Below are 19,685 nucleotides of genomic sequence, written 5' to 3'. Positions count from 1 at the left end.
TAACTCAACAAAAAGTGAAGTAAACTTTGTGTTCAATGTGAAGTCAATTATCAGAGGAGAACTATTTTACTTTTCCCATGACGATCTGTTGTCTCTGATTTGGTTTGTCAGCTGCCTGTCTTTAAACCTCTGAGTATTCTTCTCTCATTTCACTGCACCACCACAAGGCAAAGAGGAGCCATCAGGTTGTCTCGCTAAAACATCATTTTTGGCTCTGAATTTAATGAGTATCTGCAGCAGTGCAGTCGATGGTTTGCTGATGAGCAAGAACTCATTTGTTTTGATCCGTCAATGTCTGGAGGACTTGGGAATTGGAAATCTCGATGGATTTTCTTTAGTATGTACTGACAGTAGATCTCCACAGGAGCAGGAGAGATGAAGGACACTCTTCCTAAATGTGAAATGTGTGTGCTGTGCTCACAAAAGAAGTCATAACAGTCAGGAGCTGTACCCAAAATGCTGACCTCAAACCACAGAGGTCTAATAAAGTTAATAACTCTGTTTCAGCTTCTGTTATACAGAAGCAGCTTTTACCTGTGTCCTTGAGGCCTCGTTCCTCTTGACCCAGTGTTCAACACAACAGTTCCTTACAGATGGGTTGGCTTGAGGCTCATGCTGCTAATGTTGCTAACAACTTGTTGATGACAGAAAAACGTCTTACAACAGTCCACACTAAAAGATGTAGAGTAAGTGAGCACCCAGGGTTGCCCAGCTAATTGTATTGTGAGACCCATAATTTTTTTATTTCTCACTCATCAAAAGTGTTAAAATAATGGCTGATAGTTGTTAAATTGTTGTTGTTTTTTTAAAGTTAACCTATGTAAGAGGTGGTATAGAGAAACAAATAATGAGATTCCTAAAGAGAAAAAGTGTGATAAATATCCCAGAAAATTGAAGAGATGAGATAAGCATTATTCTCTGGTCTATTTAAAAATGTTTATTAGACCGTAATTGTAACTTCCCAGGGCAGCACGGTGGCTTGGTAGTTAGCACTGTTGCCTCACAGCAAGGAGGTTCCCGGTGCGACTCCCTGGCCCAACGGGGGTCTTTCTCTGTGGAGTTTGCATGTTCTCCCAGTGCTTGTGTGGGTTCCCTCCGGGTGCTCCTGCTTCCTCTCACAGTCCAAAAACATGCGTGGTAGGTTAATTGATGATTCTAAAATTGCCCGTACGTGTGAGTGTGAGTATGTCTGGTTGTTTGCATGTATGTGGCCCTGCGATGGACTGGCGACCTGTCCAGGGTGTAACCCCTGCCTCTTGCTTAAAAATGAGCTGGGATAGGCTCCAGCAGACCCCCGTGACCCAGCAAAGGATAAAGCGGGTATAGATAATGGATGGATGGATGGATGCTTTACTCAAATGAACTCAGCTCAACTTAATTTTATAATCCACAAAGGACAACTTTGTGCAGCAATAAATCAAAAACACAGACAAAGATGTCACTTTAACATTTGTCACGAGAGCTGTGGATCACTCTTTTATAATTATAGATCTAGGTCTATGGGCTCCAGTACCCTTTTGGGACAATTCATTTTTAAACATTACTGTCTAAACCAGTTTTTTTTAAAGCAGTCCAAGAATAAGAATATTGACGCATTTAAGACCTAATAGTGTACATTTTCTAACCCTTGTCATGCTTTTGACTTCCAACCCTATACGTACATGGGTGACACCAAAGAAGAAAAGTCATGTAAAGAAGGTGACAATAAAGCAGACAAAGAAAGGAAAGAAAGGAAGGAAAATCCATCTATTGTACAATTTTAGCCTTTTTTCTTAATCTATTTGTAAAAATGCAACAAATGATTGTGTTAAATGAAAGACCAGGAAAGCTTTTCAGGGTGACGAAAGGGCGCAACTCTGTTGAGCAAAAGATTCTACTTAATCCCAGTAGTGATGACTTTCATTTTATTTTTTACAATTTATTATGTTTTCATTCTACTATTTCTGTGCAGTTGAACTTTTTGAACTTACAACAATAGAGTCATTATCTTCTCTTTATTAACCATTCCAACTAGACTGTGCAAGTATTTTCCCTTTTTAACAATTCCATATTAGATCTGATCAATATATCTGTGATAACCGACTATCTGGCTCATTTATTGTTCATAATCTTTACTTCTAAAACTTTCCAGAAAACATGACTATATGACTTTTTGCACAGAAATTATTTCTTTTTGGGGAGGAGTAATGAGGAATGAAAATACCAAACAAGCATTCTGGTTTTAGAAGCTTAAAGAGTTTTATGTGGGATTTAGATCATATCCAAACACAGAAACAGCAGTACTGGAAATTACCAATGATCTTCCAGTGGCCTCAGGTGCCTGTACTTGTCCTGTTAGATTTCAGTCCCACATTCGATGCAGTGGATCATAAGGTTCTTTTCCAGAGCTTGAATAAAGTATCTGGATTAAAGTAATTTAAGCCTGATTAAAGGCTTTATTAATCTGTAGGGCTGGACCTGAATTCTCAGTTATCCATGTATTTGTCCATCATGTTGGCTGCTGAATTTCGGTTTAGGTAACTGGATATTTTATGTTTACTTTTATTTGTTTATTGAGCACTGGATGTTGAAGCAACATTGAGCCCTCACATTCATTGTTGGCTGTATTTGTCACATGCAGTAGCTTTAGTTTGTTTTGGCTGTTAAGCAAGATGTCACTCCAGAGACGTGAGATGCATGGCACACTTTAAATGAAGTGATACAAGTTTCATGTATCACCCTATATTCATTTGATGTTGTGCATGTGCACGTGTTTCACTCACTTTTTTTTTTCTCTTCTGTCTCACTCATTCAATGTCACACGCATGTGAACCACACTGGGTTGATGCATAAAGGCTAGGTTACTTATAGTTAGTTTATTATAATCTACTAACAAACATTTAGAGGCCATAAAATGGCATTCGGGCCATAGATAAATGGGTCTTCTTCACATCCCATTTTTATTCATTGTATTCCACTGGGTTTTGTGTTTGGAGCTATATGTTTCACTTTGTACAGTATATGCTCCTATGAGGTTACTTTATTTGGCAGAATGTCAGTAACTTCTATTCTTATGCAGATGACACTAAGCTCTATCTATCCACAAAGCCACAGGAAATCGATCAGTTAATTAGACTGAAAATACATCTTGAAATGCTAAAGGCCTAGTTTATTCATTACCTGCTATTAAACTCTGACAAAACACAAGTTAATGTGTTTTGAAAAAAATCTCATAGACATACAATCTAACAATAGTAATTGAACTTAATACAATTATGCATAATGATACAGTACAGTACAGTACAGTATTTGGAAGCATATATAAAGCGAATATTATTGGTCAAAGAACAGAACCCTGTGAAACAGAATCTCTTTGAATAATAATGCTAGCCATTACATAATGTAGTAGTCATGCCTTTATAAATTATATTTCTCTGTCACTCATCAATATCTTCTCCATTCTCTTTGAGATCTGTTGATTCTTATATTCCCTTTATCTATGCCCTCATTCCTCTCAACCCTCAACCCCCATTTCTGTAATTCAGATTATTTTAATTCATATTTTATTCTTCACTGTTTTATTCTAACTTAATCTATTATTCACACTCAGTTTTAAAAATGTAACAGAGCGAAGGTCACTGATCCATGCATGCTCATCTCTGGCTCATACAAGACACCCCTGCTCACAAAACTCACAAAGACATAAAAAAAACAATTCACTGGCACACATGCAAACTTTGTAGGGACTTTAGAAATTATTCATGAGACATGAGAAGTGAGGTAAGGGTTTTTCCAGTGTTGCTGTAAACATAAGAAGCAAGAATTAATACAAGGAAAGACAGAAATAGCTAAATCAAAAGGAAGAGTAGCAGATAATAGCAATTAGTATCGGTGTCAGATCTCATATTTTTCAGTAAGGGGTCATCAAGGCTATGATTATTCATCCATATATAGATTATACATTTCATCAGTCACACCTCATTCAAATACTTTGTGATTAGAAAACACAAACAAACAACAAAAAAAAACCTTAGGTAATGAAACTCCTTACCAATTTTAGATTTATTTTTATTGTGCAGACTTTCAAACATGAAGAGCACAGCCCACAGAAAACTCTAACGTTGGTGCTGAAACCCAAGTAGGTTTCTTTTAGATCATAGCTAGTGGCTGTGTCTTAATTCAATGTTTGTTAGACCTGAGTTGAATTACAGCACTAAAGGAAATATTCTTTTATGCATCAGTGAAAACCAATATAGGGACCAGCAAACTTGACAATCATTGTCTACTATGAATTGGTTTGCTGTGTAATGTTAGTCAAATATAAACTAATCTCCAGTCTCCTTTTTACAGTAGAATTATTTAAAACTTTACTCTTCTACCTATAGAGATTTATTGGCAGTTTGGACATTATCACTCCTAGATAATGGAATACAGCCTGGCAATGTTTGTTTTTAAACTGTTGCTGAAAAAACTCAAATATATTCAACTTTCTTCATCTTTTGAACATAGGTTTTACTTATAGGGTGCTTTCACACCTGTCCCGTTTGGAGCAGTTGTTCCGGAACAGGGAACGTTTTCCCCTAAAGATCGGAGCGTTTGGTATATCTGAACACAGCAATCGCGTTTTGAAACGGCACAAAACAAGCGAGGTGAGATCACCTAGACGAGGTGGTCTTGGCCCGATTCCATTCGAGACCTGAAATGGTTCATTTTTTTTATTTGTAGTGAGAACATAATCCACACAGCAACCCACACAACTCCATTCATTGTGTATGTGCGACCGCGGCGCAAGGAGAGGAGTCGGTGCAGTGTCTCAGGTTGCTTTCACACCTGTGGCCCGTTTATTTTGTTCCGATTTAGGGGCTAAATCGATACAGTTGTTCCGTTTCTCGTTTGTGGAGTTTGTGTTCACAAGGCAAACGTCTGTACCGTTTCAAAGCTGTTAACAAATGCCATGCGCGAACCAGCTGCTCTCTGATTGGTCAAATGAACGCGGAAGGAGTTTCCTCTTCTGCAGCCCGGGATAAACAACATGCCCCTTTCAGCACAGACTGCAACCGCCGGCTTTAGGCTGATTTATGGTTCTGCGTTTACACCAACGCAGAGCCTATGGAGTTGTGTCGGTTGCTGTGTCGATTACGTTCTCACTACAAATAAAAAAAATTAACCGTTTCAGGTCTCGAATGGAATCGGGCTGAGACCACCTCTCCTAGGTGATCTCGTCTTGCTTGTTTTGTGCCGTTTTAGAGCACGATTGCTGTGTTCAGATATACCAAACGATCCAATCTTTAGGGGGAAACGTTCCCTGTTCCGGAACAACTGCTCCAAACGGGACAGGTGTGAAAGCACCCTCATTTGGTGTTTCTAACTGTTGCTTCCATGGAATTGCTTCAACTAATCATTTTATCATATATACTGTATAATCTCATCTGCCATGACAGACAGGATGAGGGCACTTCAAGGGGGCAGTCAGATTTCAGCTATCGCTAAAATCATTCATGAATTGTATATTATGTTAGTATTTTGAGCATATTATGTATGGTTATGATGGCTAGAAATGTACCACCATTTGGTTTGCACTTTGATACTCAGCTTAAAATATATTTTTTAGCATGTCAGTCACTAACACTATTCGCGTACACATGCACAATCCCGGTAGAGCAGCCATGCACGGTCCTAACCTGCTGTACAATGTGGGTTAATGTCTTGTCCTGGGATACCGCGATGCTTGCAGGAGCCACAGATCAAATCACTGACCTTGCAATTAGTAGAAAGGTGCTCCAGTGCTTAAGGAAAAGCAAACGGTCAGGTCTGAGAAGAAATACCGAATTTCTCGTTCTGTCACAGTTAAGATTCATTATCTAAATCCAACTTCAGAAATTAAAAGTACTTATAATATAATTTTATATAATTTATAAATTATAGTATAAAAATATTTTCAGAACACAGCAACATTCAACATTCTTTTAGAGAAAAAAACATTGTCAAAATATGGAAAAGAATGTCACAGCATGAAGAAAAAAAACCCAGCAGGACAGCAGATGAGCTTTTGTAAGCTGTTTTTCTTCCTTGTCTCATTTGTCTTATTGGATTTTTTTTTTTATTCTTTGCTTGAGGTGGTTTGTTTTCATTCGTCCATGTTACTCTGTATAGTATTGCAGTGACTTATTTAGACAGGACAGTTGATTGATCCTATGGAGCGAATCTGATAAATGTCGTGGTTCTGTCAAGATAGCGAGACAGCTAAACTCTTTTCCTGGAAACATTTCATTTGAATTTTTCAGCTTTATCATTGTAGAGAAGGCAGACTACGTGAATAATTCCTACTATTACTACTAATAATACAGAGGAAGAGGAGAAACGGGACCATTCGCTGAGAATTTGATTAAGGTGGACAACACTGCGCAACGGTGAAACCCACACACTTCACATGCGGATCTTGCTCGGCGGCTCCAGGGGGATGAAGACATGTCGAGTTCGAATCCGCATGCTGCACCGGTCTGCCGGGTGTCCGGTTTGCTGGAGCTGGCCTCTTGCCTGACCGGCAGGCGTTAGTATTGGGGTAACGACAGCCTGTGCCGCTACTTTAACAGATGTTGTTTTTGTTCTGCTGGGTGCCCAACACACCCTCCCTGCACCAATAATGGGCGCAGGGGGAGCCACTTATCCCTGTGACAACCCGGCCATGGGGCAGGCAGTACGGGGTTACATGGTACCCGTAGCGAGAGTGCATCGTATTGTGACATCGGCCTGACAATCATAATACATACATACAAACTTTAAAAAAGTACAGCATGTGTTGGTGTAGTTCTTTGATAGAACCGCGCTTATGTTTGCATTACTACTATTTTGCTGTATTCAGGACCTTTTCTTGCTGCAACCTTTATACAGGCAGAGTATGTGCTAGTCAAACAAAGTACAGTTGTGAAGACTGCAATCAGCTCAATTTGCCATCTCCTTCATCCTCCTTGTTTGAAATCATGAGAATGTCAGTGAACATTAGCAGATTGACATAAAAAGAAAGGCATGAAGAACAAGAGAAGTGAGAAACAAGGAAATATGTTGTACAGGAGCTGCATACTGAGTCAGCAGATGGTGGAATTGGATGGAAAATGAAAAACGAGAAACAAAAAGAAACAGAGGAATGACATGGATATATTGATGCATGGATACAGAGTGAAAGATGAGAAATATTAATAAGTGAGAGGGACAATGGATGTCATTTTAAAGGGAAAGCAGAGGAACTGAGGGTAAATACAAAGATGTACATGGAGAAACACCCAGCATGCAAATGAACACATACACTTACTCACACAAACTTACACTACACTGAGGCAAAGATCACAGAGCAGTAAAATAGGATCATCAGAATTAATAATTTAAAGACATGTGTAACATGCCTGTGGAGTCCCAGTGGGTGTCTCACTCTGAGGGGCACATTCTCAAACGTTATGTACAGAAACCCCTTAACCCCGGCTCTCTGATGTGCATCTATGCGTTGAATTCTAATGGCCTCCTTTTCGAGCCAATTAAATGGCAGAATCTGTCACCATGACAGTTCATTAGCAAATCAGCTTCCAGCTTTCAGGAAGAAGGGTGTTTCCAGATACGTGTGCGTGTGTGTGCGTATTTGATGGCCACACAATAGCTGACAGCTGAAGTGACTGTCGGCCTGGAAGTCCTGCTTTTAGTTGTGACTGTGCATGTGACTGTGCATGCATATATCTTTTTTGCTTCTGAATCCATTTTCATTTTTTTAGAGGAGAGATTAGCGCCACGTCTGGAAAAACATTGTCAGATGACACAGGGCAGCAGGTTTGATACCTTGCCAAGGAGGGAAAGACCCAGCAGAGCATGCTGGGAGTAATGACTAAGAAAAATGTCTTGCTTTATATCCAAGGGACTTCAATTACTAACTCTGTTGTAAGAACTCCAACTGTGCTTTATGTCAAAGTCAAGTGAAACTAGATATATTGTTTTCAGTTGCTTCATACTCATACTCGTATATATTCATATATATTCATATATATACAGTATATATATATATATATATATATATATATATATATATATATATATATATATATATATATATATATATATATATATATATATATCTATACATATACAGTATATATATATATATATATATATATATATATATATATATATATATATATATATATATATATATATATATGAGAGAGAGAGAGAGAGAGAGAGAGAGAGAGAGAGAGAGAGAGAGAGAGAGAGAAACCCAATTGAAATTTATGAATGTATACTAATGAAATTTATATTTATTTTTCTAGTTTTGTGACTGTACCCGCTATTAGTGCAAATATTTGAAATTCATAAATTAATCAATATTACCTCTTTGTAACTTTGTTGGACAATAGCCAGCAAACCTTTTGTTACAAATAAATTAATATGATCCCCTAATATCTGACTGATTCTGATAATAACAGACAGTCTGTGACTTGTTGAAATGTTCACCAAACCAGCAGGCATCGAGGTGGATAGTACACTGACAGTGTCTTTATGTAGGTCATGTCAGCTGAAAAATGGCCCAAAACCTTAAGATTGGTGGCAAACTGAGGGCAAAACTATTAAACTGCACTGAAGAAAGTTTTTATTGGAAGAAAAATATACTTTTGATTCAAATGTGAATCTAAAACTTTTATACTGTTTATGAAAGCAAAACTGTTGTTGATCTTGTGGTCTCCTGTGGGATTTACAAATAAAACTTTATCTTAAATACAGTGTTAATTGTTTTCTCATCTTATATATTTTCTCTTCGTAGGTATGTTCATTTGAAAATAGTCCCAGTTTTGATTGTAAGAAAGTTTGTTTTTGCTAAAGATGCTTGTCTAACCTCAAACCTTCAAACTACAAGGCCAATATTTCTCATCCATCCATCCATCCATCCATCCATCCATCCATCCATCCATCCATCCATCCATCCATCCATCCATCCATCCATCATTTGTATCTGCTTCAATCCTATTTTGGATAACAGGGATCTGCTGGGGCCCATCCCTGTGTCATTGGGCGAATGGCAGGATACACCCTGGGCAGGTTGCCAGTCCTTAGCTGGCATTAGCCCTCTCTTCATTCCACCTGCACACTCCAAATATAGATTCACAGCTCAGATTCACAAAGGCGCTTTATTAATTCTCCAGTGTATGTTTTCACCAAGCATTACTGCATTCCACAATCTGACGATGGTCCCTTTTCACTTACCGTATTTTCACGACCATACGGCGCACCGTGTGGAAAGGCGCACCCTCAGTTTTGTGTGTCATTTTTGGTTTTAAAACACACATACGGCGCACCGACCCAAAAGGCGCCGTCTACAGAGACGGAGCTGCACACACGCGCTGCAAAACACACACGCGCTAAAAATAGAGCGGAAGCAAAACTTAGTTTGATATTTTATTTCACTTTTCACATCAATCAAACCCTTCAAAGGTTCATATTCTGTTTCCGCATTAAAGAATTAAAAAAAAACACGGGTCGCCACACATAAACCTGTCTCAGCCACCAGCCCTTTTCATTTCACTCTGGCTGAAAAAGTCTGTTTAGGCAACGCTTTTCTTTTAAAAATCACCATAGCCGGCAGTTTCTGTCCATCAGCGTGGCAGGCAAGCACAAGAGTAAATAAACTTTTCATGCCCCGTTGTGCTGCGGATCCCGACCGCGGCGGTCCCGGGTCCCGCTCTGCCCCCCCCCGCGCGCGCTGGACCGGGTCCGCTCCCCGTCCGCTCCCCCGCGCTGGAGCGGGTCCCGGTCCGTTCCCCCGCGGTGGTCCTGGGTCCCGCGTCCCGGCTCCCGGGTCCCCCGCGCTGGTCCCGCTCACACACGCGCATGTCGGGGCTCTATCACCGGGTTGTATCCGACAGGAGCTCCGCTCCGCTAATTCAGCTGCGCCAGTCCGAATTTCCAGACCTGTCTCAGCCACATGATCATCATCCCTTCATCCAGCCACCGCTTTTCATTGGCCCTTATAATGACTCCGGCTGGAAACGTCTTATGCAAAGTTTTTCTTTTAAAAATCACCATAGGTTTCTGTCCATCAGCGCGGCAGGCAAGCATCACATAAATGAGAATGTGTGTTTCGCGCCGCGAAAAACACACACACGCATGTCGGAGATCCGGTACCGGGTTTGTAACCGACAGATTTGGCTGGAAATCTTGGAGGGCAAAGCTGATCTGACCTGGGACAGACCCCAGAAATCTCTGCTCCCAAAGCGGGTGGGAACCAGGTCGATCGGACCCCGCTTGGGGAACCAGGAAGTCGGGCTGCAGCAGCGCGCATCACTGCGGCTTTAACCGGGGAATGTGACCGGTTCCGACCATGATCCATAGTCAGCAACAAGTCCCTAATGTCTCTGGTCGCTGGCTGCTTAATTCAGGTAGAAATACAGCCAGTCTATCCAGTTTCTGCATCTCCAACTACTGTGGTTGAAAACACAGTGGTATTTTATTATCATTATTTTTTGCATCTTTAGCTTGCTTGTAAATTGGCAAGGCGTTCTGACAAGGAGCCAGATGGATGACCTACTGAGTGATGTCCCGGAGCTGGACTGATTTCATCCTCCACATTTGCGCCCTCATTGCACCCTTATGCAACAATTCACACAATACTAACTTTCTCCACATTATCCCTCTGTTACTGCCTCCCAATGTAGTACAGAGGTGTATGGATGATGGAACAAAAGTTACATAGCTCAGCTGTGTGTAAAACCAGTGGTGCGAATCAGTTTTAGGACATCCAGCAAAAAAAAACGTTGCTTTCATTCCGGTTTGACCCACAAGTTTCCAGGTTCGCTAGTGCCCTGATTTAAAGTAATGATTGTTTCTACAGAAGATAATTCTGAGCCTCACCTTATTCAGTTGTTTAAAGGTTTTCTGGAGGAAACCTCCATGGCAGTATAAAAAAAAATAGAAACACTAATATTAATGAACAGTTGCTCATCTTCAGTACTGCGAAGATGAGCAAACAGGAAACTAAACATTGAAGCCACACATGTGCTGTAACCACCAATCTCAGGAAATTCATGAAACCTTCAACACTTACAGGATCTTGGCAGCTAAAAATAACTACACCCACGTCCACCCTAGCTTGTCTAAGAACATACTGCCTGCTGTATGCTTGTAAGCTACAATTATGAGACACAAGTTCATTTGCATTGTGTGCCCATGTCCCTCCCTGCTCAGGTCTCAGCTCACCCACTCAGAGGCTAGGAGGCTAATTCCAGTTTTAGCTTTTTGTCCTTTCAAAAGAGAAACGCTTCACAATTGATTGGAAAAGCACCTTGAGAAGAAATGACTGAGCTGAATTGAATACAGCACCACCTTGTGAATTATCATAATGATGCTCACCGTATAATCTCTTCTTGTTGTAGAGTGAGGGACATAGGGTCATTAAGTCCAAGGGCTATCTCCAAGTGTGCATAAAAAAATTCAACTTGCTAGCTATTTCCTCCTTAAGCTGTCCACTTGGGCTGCTTGCTGGATTGTTCTCTCTGGATTGTTCTCACTTCACACCTCCAGACTGTTTTTTCTGCTGAATATCCCCAGCCATTTCCCGGTAGATATTCTCCCCATCCTCTAGTCTCCTTTTCAGCTTCTACTGGACATAGTAACATCGTCTTTGCTCCAATCCCCTGGGAGATTCCTTCTAACTATGCAGAAGAGGCATGCGTACAACATGGCCTGTCCATCACCATATTAAACCAATACATACATTATATGTCTATCTCATTTATTTGACACTACAACACATACGTTGCTTTGCACTCAGGTAAAATGACTGCCATTAATATTTATTTATTTTTTTACAGAGCAATTTAGATAACCCACGCTGCAGACCTCCCACTGACTCAGACCAGCTGAGTCTGACTCACTCACACTGCTCCCGGCTCGCTGGTCACTGTGGCCTTAGCCTTTACAAACACAAGTCTGCGAGGATAACAATGAACACCCAGCACATCTCTCTGCTGTCCTCTCACGTCACAGTCAAGGGGACTACAGAGGAGCAAACACGCTGTTGATGCATCTGGAATGGCTAAAAAGTGCTCTGCGGTGTGTGTATCAGTTCAGCACGGCCTTCTTTGTTAAGCTCATTTGCCAGCAGTAGTGCATCAAAGCTGCAGTTTTCTTTTCTACAAAATCATCTTCACAGGCCCTTGTTTCTCCCGCTTTTTCTAGCCTTTTCTCCTTCCTCTTTCAATTCATGTTGTTTCACCTAAATAATTCTCCTTTTTTAAATCTTCATGTCAGGTGGATTGAAGACTGATGCCAGTGGACAATGTCTCTGTAGATCATAGAACATTTGGGATGTTTTTGCTGAAACACAGATCCCTGCAGTTGAGATCAGAACTGTGGAGCTTAGAGATGTTGTCTGAACATCTGACTATTCTTCTGCTCTGTATTCTGTCCAGCAGTGTCTTAGCACTGCATGGGTGCACACACAAATGCACAATGGCAAAAGTATTTTACCAGAATCACTCACTTGTCAGTAGCATTCAACCGCAAGTCCTCTGTACTTTAACACTGGATAACTCTGTCTGTCCAGGCTGGTGAACCTGGTGAATCATGTCATTTGATGTTTGACCCGTAGAAACCTGCCATGCTCAACAGGAAGTGAGGTGATTTGGATTCTGTGCGTTTGGTCACACAATCAATTGTAAAGGTACTTCTCGTAGATAGTTCTTCAGATGCAAGTGAAATTTAGCATATATGATGCCAAGATGTTGCAGTTTGCCAAAGGGAGGTTTGATATATTGTAATACGCTAAAATGGCGAGATTTTGATATCCTGCCACATAAACAGAAAATGTGTCTAAGCACATTTAAGGATTTGTCTGAAGCTATGGAGATTGATTGAAATTGTAATTGTGATGACATCCACACACCCAATATGTCCATCTGGCATAGTGCCACCAAAAGAAAAAAAAAATATTTTTAAATTTGTACATTGTGAAACATGGTCAATTTTGACACACTTCTCCCACATGGTTTATCATAACGGTGTAAAATTCAAAGGACATGATGTTGAGATGTTACCAGTTTTGAACTGCAAATGTATTCATGATATATCGCAATATGCAGAAATAGTGATACAGCGAATGGAAAACTGACCACATAAACAGGTAATGTGCTAAAAACCCACATTGGCTTGGTTGATTGCTCAGAAACTGGTTATAGTGATTAGGATTCCCATGCCCTGCTCAAGGTCCAACCTGTGGCCAGTTATGGGTATGGGTGAAGTGGAAGTCATGATATAAAGAAGAAACACATCACATTTTTACATACAAACCCTAGTCATATATGAATGCATTGTTCAGTGGCAAAAAATCAGGGGTTGTGGAACCGCAGGTGCTCGGCCTCACCATCGCTGGTAGCATATTGTTTTCTCGGTTTTAATTTTCCCATTTTCTTTTACAGAATTTCCTTTTCTTGTGCATCATTTGTTTATTCATTTTTGCTTACCATTCTTCTCTAACTGCTCCAATATTGCTTTCAAACCTTCTGTTCAAGCAAACATATTTGTTTCCTTATTTTTCTCCATCTCTGTACCCGCCTGTTTTAAATTGAATAATGTTGGCATTCCTTATAATTGGATCCCATTATAGTAACCAACCAAGTACTGGTTATTAGTGTCTTAAGGAGGCATAACAGCAGAAACTCAAGTTGTACAGCAAGAAAGTTTCATGCTCAGGTTTTCAGGCAAGTTAAAGTCCTAGAGGAAGATAACCACGACAACTTTCACACTATTCAGACTTGGTCATTAATAATAAGATTGTATCAGCAGTTTCAAGTTGAGAATCAAATTCCTAATTTCTGAGGAAAATTGCAAGACATTTTTTGGATTTGTTTTGGATGACATGAACCTGCATTGCTCCAACAGTCTTAAAAGAACATTTTTATTTTACTTTTAACCCAACTTATATGGACATTATGCCAGGATCCCTTGGCATCTCATTTCATCAGAAACATGTAACAATGGGCAAATCCCTTAAACTCCCACCACTAAACTGTAGTCCTTCGGATGTCAACACTGTCACCAAGACACTGGAGTAGAGTCTTGCTGCAGAAGAAAATGTGCCTGCTGACATTATGAAAGGGTTGATTCTAAGTCAAATGAGGTTTTCATGGACTTTGCTGCCTCTACTTATTCAATAATTTTGCAGGCTAAAGCTATGAAATACAAGCAAGTGTGGATCACTAGCCTTGGCTTTTAAAAATAACAGGTAAAGAATGTAGTATTTTGACATGAGTTTGAGTGTGCTGCTTGTGACACATTTTTTGCATCGGTTATTTTGAAAGACAACAACAATAATGCCCCAAATTAAGATAATTTAGCTCATAATATTGAGGTTAGAAAGCTTGCTATTGCAAGCAGTGAAATATATAACCAAATTGCGCCTCAAGGGATTTTGTCAGTTTCGTGATCATTTTTCTGTTGACGTTTTTAGTTGCTGGGTTTTCCATTGTAATAGTTTGCAATGTGTTGTTCACAATTTTGAGAAGAGGACTGATAAAGTACTTTGCTGTGATACGGTTGACGGGGGTTTTATTGTTTATTTCACCATCTGAATTATTGAAAGCTTTTTTCTTTTCCTTTTACCACACACACATGTACACACAAGTCCACATGACATAAGTAAACAATCATGTGAGAGAGAGGACAGAGGTTGGAAACTCTGCGTGAGATTGTACTTTCCCTGCGACATTAAGCCACATATTAGCCTCGGAAATAGCAGCTCTTTGTCTCCACCTCCTCCTGGTTCATCGACTTGCCAACTGTCAGGTGTTGCTGTCATCCTCAGCCGTCCCTTCATCCGTCTCTCTAATGGGAATCCCCTTCTCTTTTCTCTATAGACAGCCCTTATTTCAACAATCTCCCACGCATTTCCACTTCTGTGTCCCATTTCACAGTCAATCTTTCCACCCTTTTTGAACCATACAGACGTTAAAAGGCGTCCCCATTAAATTTTTATATCAGTCTAATTTATATCATTATTTAACGAGCTTCACTTAGTTTTACATTAATAACATGGAATAAACTCAATCGAAACATTTTGAATCCAGCTGCTGCCTAGCTGCTGGTGTTTTGGGTTCCTGATGTGGTAAGCTTTCAGTCTGACATTCTGCCGAAGGATTTTCAGAAAGCTCTCACCTCTGTTAATTCTTACTTTCTTCTGTCTCCACCCGCCTGCTCCCCGTCCCTTTCCCATTTGTCTCTTGTGTTGGGTGTGAAGCGGATGCAGACATTGAAGGCTCAGCAGATTCAGAGAGGACCTCCACCCGCAAAGGTAAAATGTTTCTTGCACTTCTTTACCTCTGCCTGTTTTTTCATTGTGCTCTCCATCTCTGCTCCTGCTCTTCTTTGCTATAGAATGAGAAAATGTCGACTGTATACATAGAGCTTCTTCAAAAGTCCAGACAGAAAATGACATTCACCAAATTTTATATCATATCTATCAAACAAATGCTTGCGCACATGCTCCACAGAGACCAGGATATGCATTATGTGCTGTATTCTTTCCTTTTTTTTTGAGAAAACGTTCATGACACAGACTCAAACTTATTTTGTCTGTGCATGTGGGTGAGAAGATGGAAAAAATTGTATCTCTTTTCCCTTTATGAGCTGTCAAAGGTTTAAGAGCTTATAGCCATCCAAGGACAACATATTGCAATGAAACGTAGTATATTGTATGTTATGGAGCGATGTCCTCAGAAAGAAAACATTACAATATATCAAGTGTACCTTTACAACTTTATAAAGTTGCATATATTTTGTGGCATTTCCTAGATCAAAGGTTGTTCATTATTCAAGATGTCTCACTTTTTTCCCGTTTTGGTAATTTTGTAGTTTGCAGCACAGCACCTTTTAAACTATGGTCCCTTCATTTACCAAGAGACCTCTGAAATCGTTTATTTTTATTTCAAACCTCACACATTCACACTTGGAAGCTTCCAAATATGATCACAGTCTGATCTGCGGGACAGTGAGCAGCTTGGGGCAGTTGTTGTGGCAGATCAAAAGCCTTGCTCAAGGGCAATTCACCCCACAGATTTATAGTGTCACTCAAAAGACAGATTTAGACTCCCATCGAGAACATAGGGACACATTTCTCTGGATTTGTTTTCAAAGGATTTACCAGAAGGCAGCAGTGTTGGAAATCACTGTTGGCTCCCATGCCTGATTTGCTTTTGTCAGTGTTTTGTGACTTCCTCCCGCAGTCTATAAACATACATGTCAGAGAGATTTTTGATTTCTAAATTTTCTGAAGGAGAGAGTGTGAGGGTGCATTGTTGGTTGAGCATTCCTATTGTTTTTTTGTGTGTTGATGACGATGATGATGATGATGTGGTGATCAGTCGGACAAGTCCCCTGATGACAGCTGAGACAGGTTGTAGCCTGCCCCTCGTGACCCCGAACAAGATGCAGCCGATACAAAGACAGAATGACTTGATGGATGGAGACAGCTGAGGGTACACCATTCATCAATTAAAAATGCAAACACAAAAAATCTGTATACCATGAAGGGGAAACACAAATACTGGATGATGTTTCAAGTGTCCAATGTGTTTAGCAAACATGTGCAGCTGGGTGAAGCAGGGAAATGCCAGTGAGAACATATTGGCGGTGTTAAAACAAAATTATTTGTGACCATTTTCGCGACCATAAGGCGCACATAAATGTATTTATTTTTTTTAAAATGTGCCGGGCGCCTTATGAAACGGTGTGCTGTATCTATGCGTCCGGTGAAGCCCCCCCGTGAGTTGCGGACGTGAATGAGACCACCCACAGACAAGGGGGAAGGGGGGGGGGGGGTGTGAAGCACCCGTGGTTTGCGGACGTGAATGAGACCAACCACAGACGTTAAAGGGGGAAGGGGGGGGGGTGTAAAGCACCCGTGGTTTGCGGACGTGATTGAGGGGGAAGGGGGGGTGTATAAAGGGACAGGTATGTGCTTCACGCAGAACATTGTTGTCTTAACAACCCTGAAGATGGCAAAGAGACACGCTTATGAAGCACAGTTCAAACTGAAGGCGATCAGCTACGCGGAGGAACATGAGAGACGAGAGAATTTAACATCAACGAGTCTATGGTTCGCAAGTGGAGGAAGCTGGAAAATGAATTGCGGCAGGTGGAGAAAATGCAGCTGAGCTTCCGCGGACACAAGGCGAGATGGCCCGACTTGGAGGAAAGTTTGGAGCGGTGGGTGATCGAGCAAAGAGCGAGTGGAAGGAGCGTTTCAAGGGTCACCATCCGACGTGAAGCAGTAGCGCTGGCGGAGGAGATGGAAATTGAACATTTTCATGGAGGTCTGTCCTGGTGTTTTCGGTTCATGAAGCGGTGCCATCTTTCCATCCGGGCCAGGACAACAGTAGCGCAGCAGCGCCCGGCAGATTACTTGGAAAAGATGAAAAGCTTCCACTCATTCTGTAGCCGACACATAACCCAGAAACACATCCACCCCAGCCACATCGCGAACATGGACGAGGTGCCACTGACGTTTGACATCCCGATGAAACACACGGTGGAGCGGACGGGAGCCAGCACGGTCGGAATCCGCACAACGGGGCATGAGAAGTCCTCATTTACCGTTGTGCTTGCCTGCAACGCTGATGGACGAAAACTGCCGCCGATGGTCATTTTTAAAAGAAAAACGTTGCCTAAAGAGACTTTTCCAGCCGGAATCATAATAAGGGCGAATGAAAAGGGCTGGATGGATGAGGGGATGATGATCGAGTGGCTGAAGCAGGTCTATGTGCGGCGACCCGGTGGTTTTTTCCACACATCACCATCGCTGCTGATCTGTGACTCTATGCGGGCCCATCTCACAGACAATGTAAAAAAAGAAGTTAAAAACATGAACGCTGTGCTGGCTGTTATTCCGGGAGGTCTGACGAAGGAACTCCAACCGCTGGATGTCGGTGTGAACTGGCCGTTCAAGGTGAGGCTGCGGGCGGCGTGGGAGAGATGGATGACTGAGGGGGAGCACAGCTTCACCAAGAGCGGACGGCAGCGCCGGGCAAGTTATGCCACAGTTTCCACATGGATTGTTGATGCGTGGGCTAATATATCTGCTGGGACTGTTGTTCGTGCTTTTGCAAAAGCCGGCATTTCAGAGGGGCCGCACGACACAGAAACTGACTCTGAAACCGAAGAAAATGGGACTGGCGAAGCTGAATTAGCAGAGCTGTTTAATGCGGAAACAGAAGATGAACAGTTTGAAGGATTTGCTTGATGTGTAAAGTGAAATAAAATACAATCAAACTAAGTTTTGCTCCCGCTTTATTTTTAAATAAGCACACTTGTGTGTGTGTTCTGCAGCGCGTGTGATGCGCGCTGCTCCAGCCCGACTTCCTGGGAGCAGGGATTTCAGGGGTCCGTCCCAGGTCGGATCAGCTTCACCCTCCGAGATTTTCAGCCAAATCTGTCGGTTTGATCCCCGGTAACCGACGATGCGCAGAGGATGCGCCCCGGAGCCATGCGCCGGGTGCCCACCGTGGGTTTGCGGGGCCAGCGCGCAGCATCCCCCGGCCAGATCCGGCTGAAATCCCGCTGGTAGGTCCCCGGGAGCCCCTGCTACCAGTACAGGCGGGTTCCTCCGGTCCCGGCCGGTCGGAACCGGTCATATTCCCCGGTTGAAGCCGCTGTGATGCGCGCTGCTCCAGCCCGACTTCCTGGTTCCCAAAGCGTCATTTATGTTGTGCTTGCCTGCCACGCTGATGGACAGAAACCCCTATGGTGATTTTTAAAAGAAAAACTTTGCATAAGACGTTTCCAGCCGGAGTCATTATAAGGGCGAATGAAAAGGGGTGGCTGGATGAAGGGATGATGATCAAGTGGCTGAGACAGGTCTGGAAATTCGGACTGGCGCAGCTGAATTAGCGGAGCTCTTTAATGCAGAAACAGAGGATGAGGACTTTGAAGGGTTTGAATAATGTAAAAACTGAAATAAAGTACAATCAAACTAAGTTTTGCTCCCGCTCTATTTTTAAATAAGCACACTTGTGTGCTTGTGTGTGTGTTCTGCAGCGGGTGTGTGTGTTTTGCCGCACGTGTGTGCAGCTCCGTGTCTGTAGACTGTGCCTTTTGGGTCGGTGCGCCGTATGTGTGTTTTGAAACCAAAAATTACACACAAAACTGAGGGTGCGCCTTTTCACACGGTGCGCCGTATGGTCGTGAAAATACGGTGTTTTGTTTTGACTTTGGAACGAGACTAGAGCTCTTCTCCATGAAAAAGATAAATTAGCAAAGAGCTGACCAAAAACACGAAAAGGTTTAAGTAATGAAACATGACTAAGAAAAATTTAGCCAGAGAGAGTGTGTTTTGGAGTCAGATTAATGAAATAGCCCAGAAAAAGAGGAAGAAGAAACAAAATCCCCTCCAAATGAATGCCTAAGTTTCTCAGAGTGATGGATGTATTTAATTAGTTTGCCTTATCAAAGACAGAACAGGCATGAAAGGGCCTCTGTCTTTTCAAACATGGGGGGCACAAGTTTCAAGTTAGTTTGTTTGGCCTCCCCAGACCGGCACTTAAAGGAGACATATTATGGCATTTAATGTATATTTTAAACAGGCCTTGAATGTCTTAAAAACAATCAAAAGCTTGTTTTTTCTACATAAATTAGAAATTCAGCCTCTGGGCCATGCCTGTATTTTTACTGTTTCTAACCTCCTT

The 19,685-nt window shown here is 41.7% G+C and overlaps 1 protein-coding gene across 1 annotated transcript in view; it reads left to right on the top strand.

Annotated features, from left to right (window-relative positions):
- Positions 1 to 19,685, top strand: part of elfn1b (extracellular leucine-rich repeat and fibronectin type III domain containing 1b) — a 186,942-nt gene that overhangs the window by 88,419 nt on the left and 78,838 nt on the right. Inside the window, exon 2 of the mRNA XM_061720115.1 lies at positions 15,245 to 15,298. The gene's annotated coding sequence lies outside the window, so the exon portion shown is untranslated. The remainder of the gene's footprint in view (positions 1 to 15,244; positions 15,299 to 19,685) is intronic.

The sequence above is a fragment of the Cololabis saira genome, chromosome 1, assembly GCF_033807715.1.
Source record: "Cololabis saira isolate AMF1-May2022 chromosome 1, fColSai1.1, whole genome shotgun sequence".
Taxonomy (NCBI): domain Eukaryota; kingdom Metazoa; phylum Chordata; class Actinopteri; order Beloniformes; family Belonidae; genus Cololabis; species Cololabis saira.
Note: the sequence above shows the minus strand (reverse complement) of the source record. Positions and strands in the feature narration are given on the sequence as shown.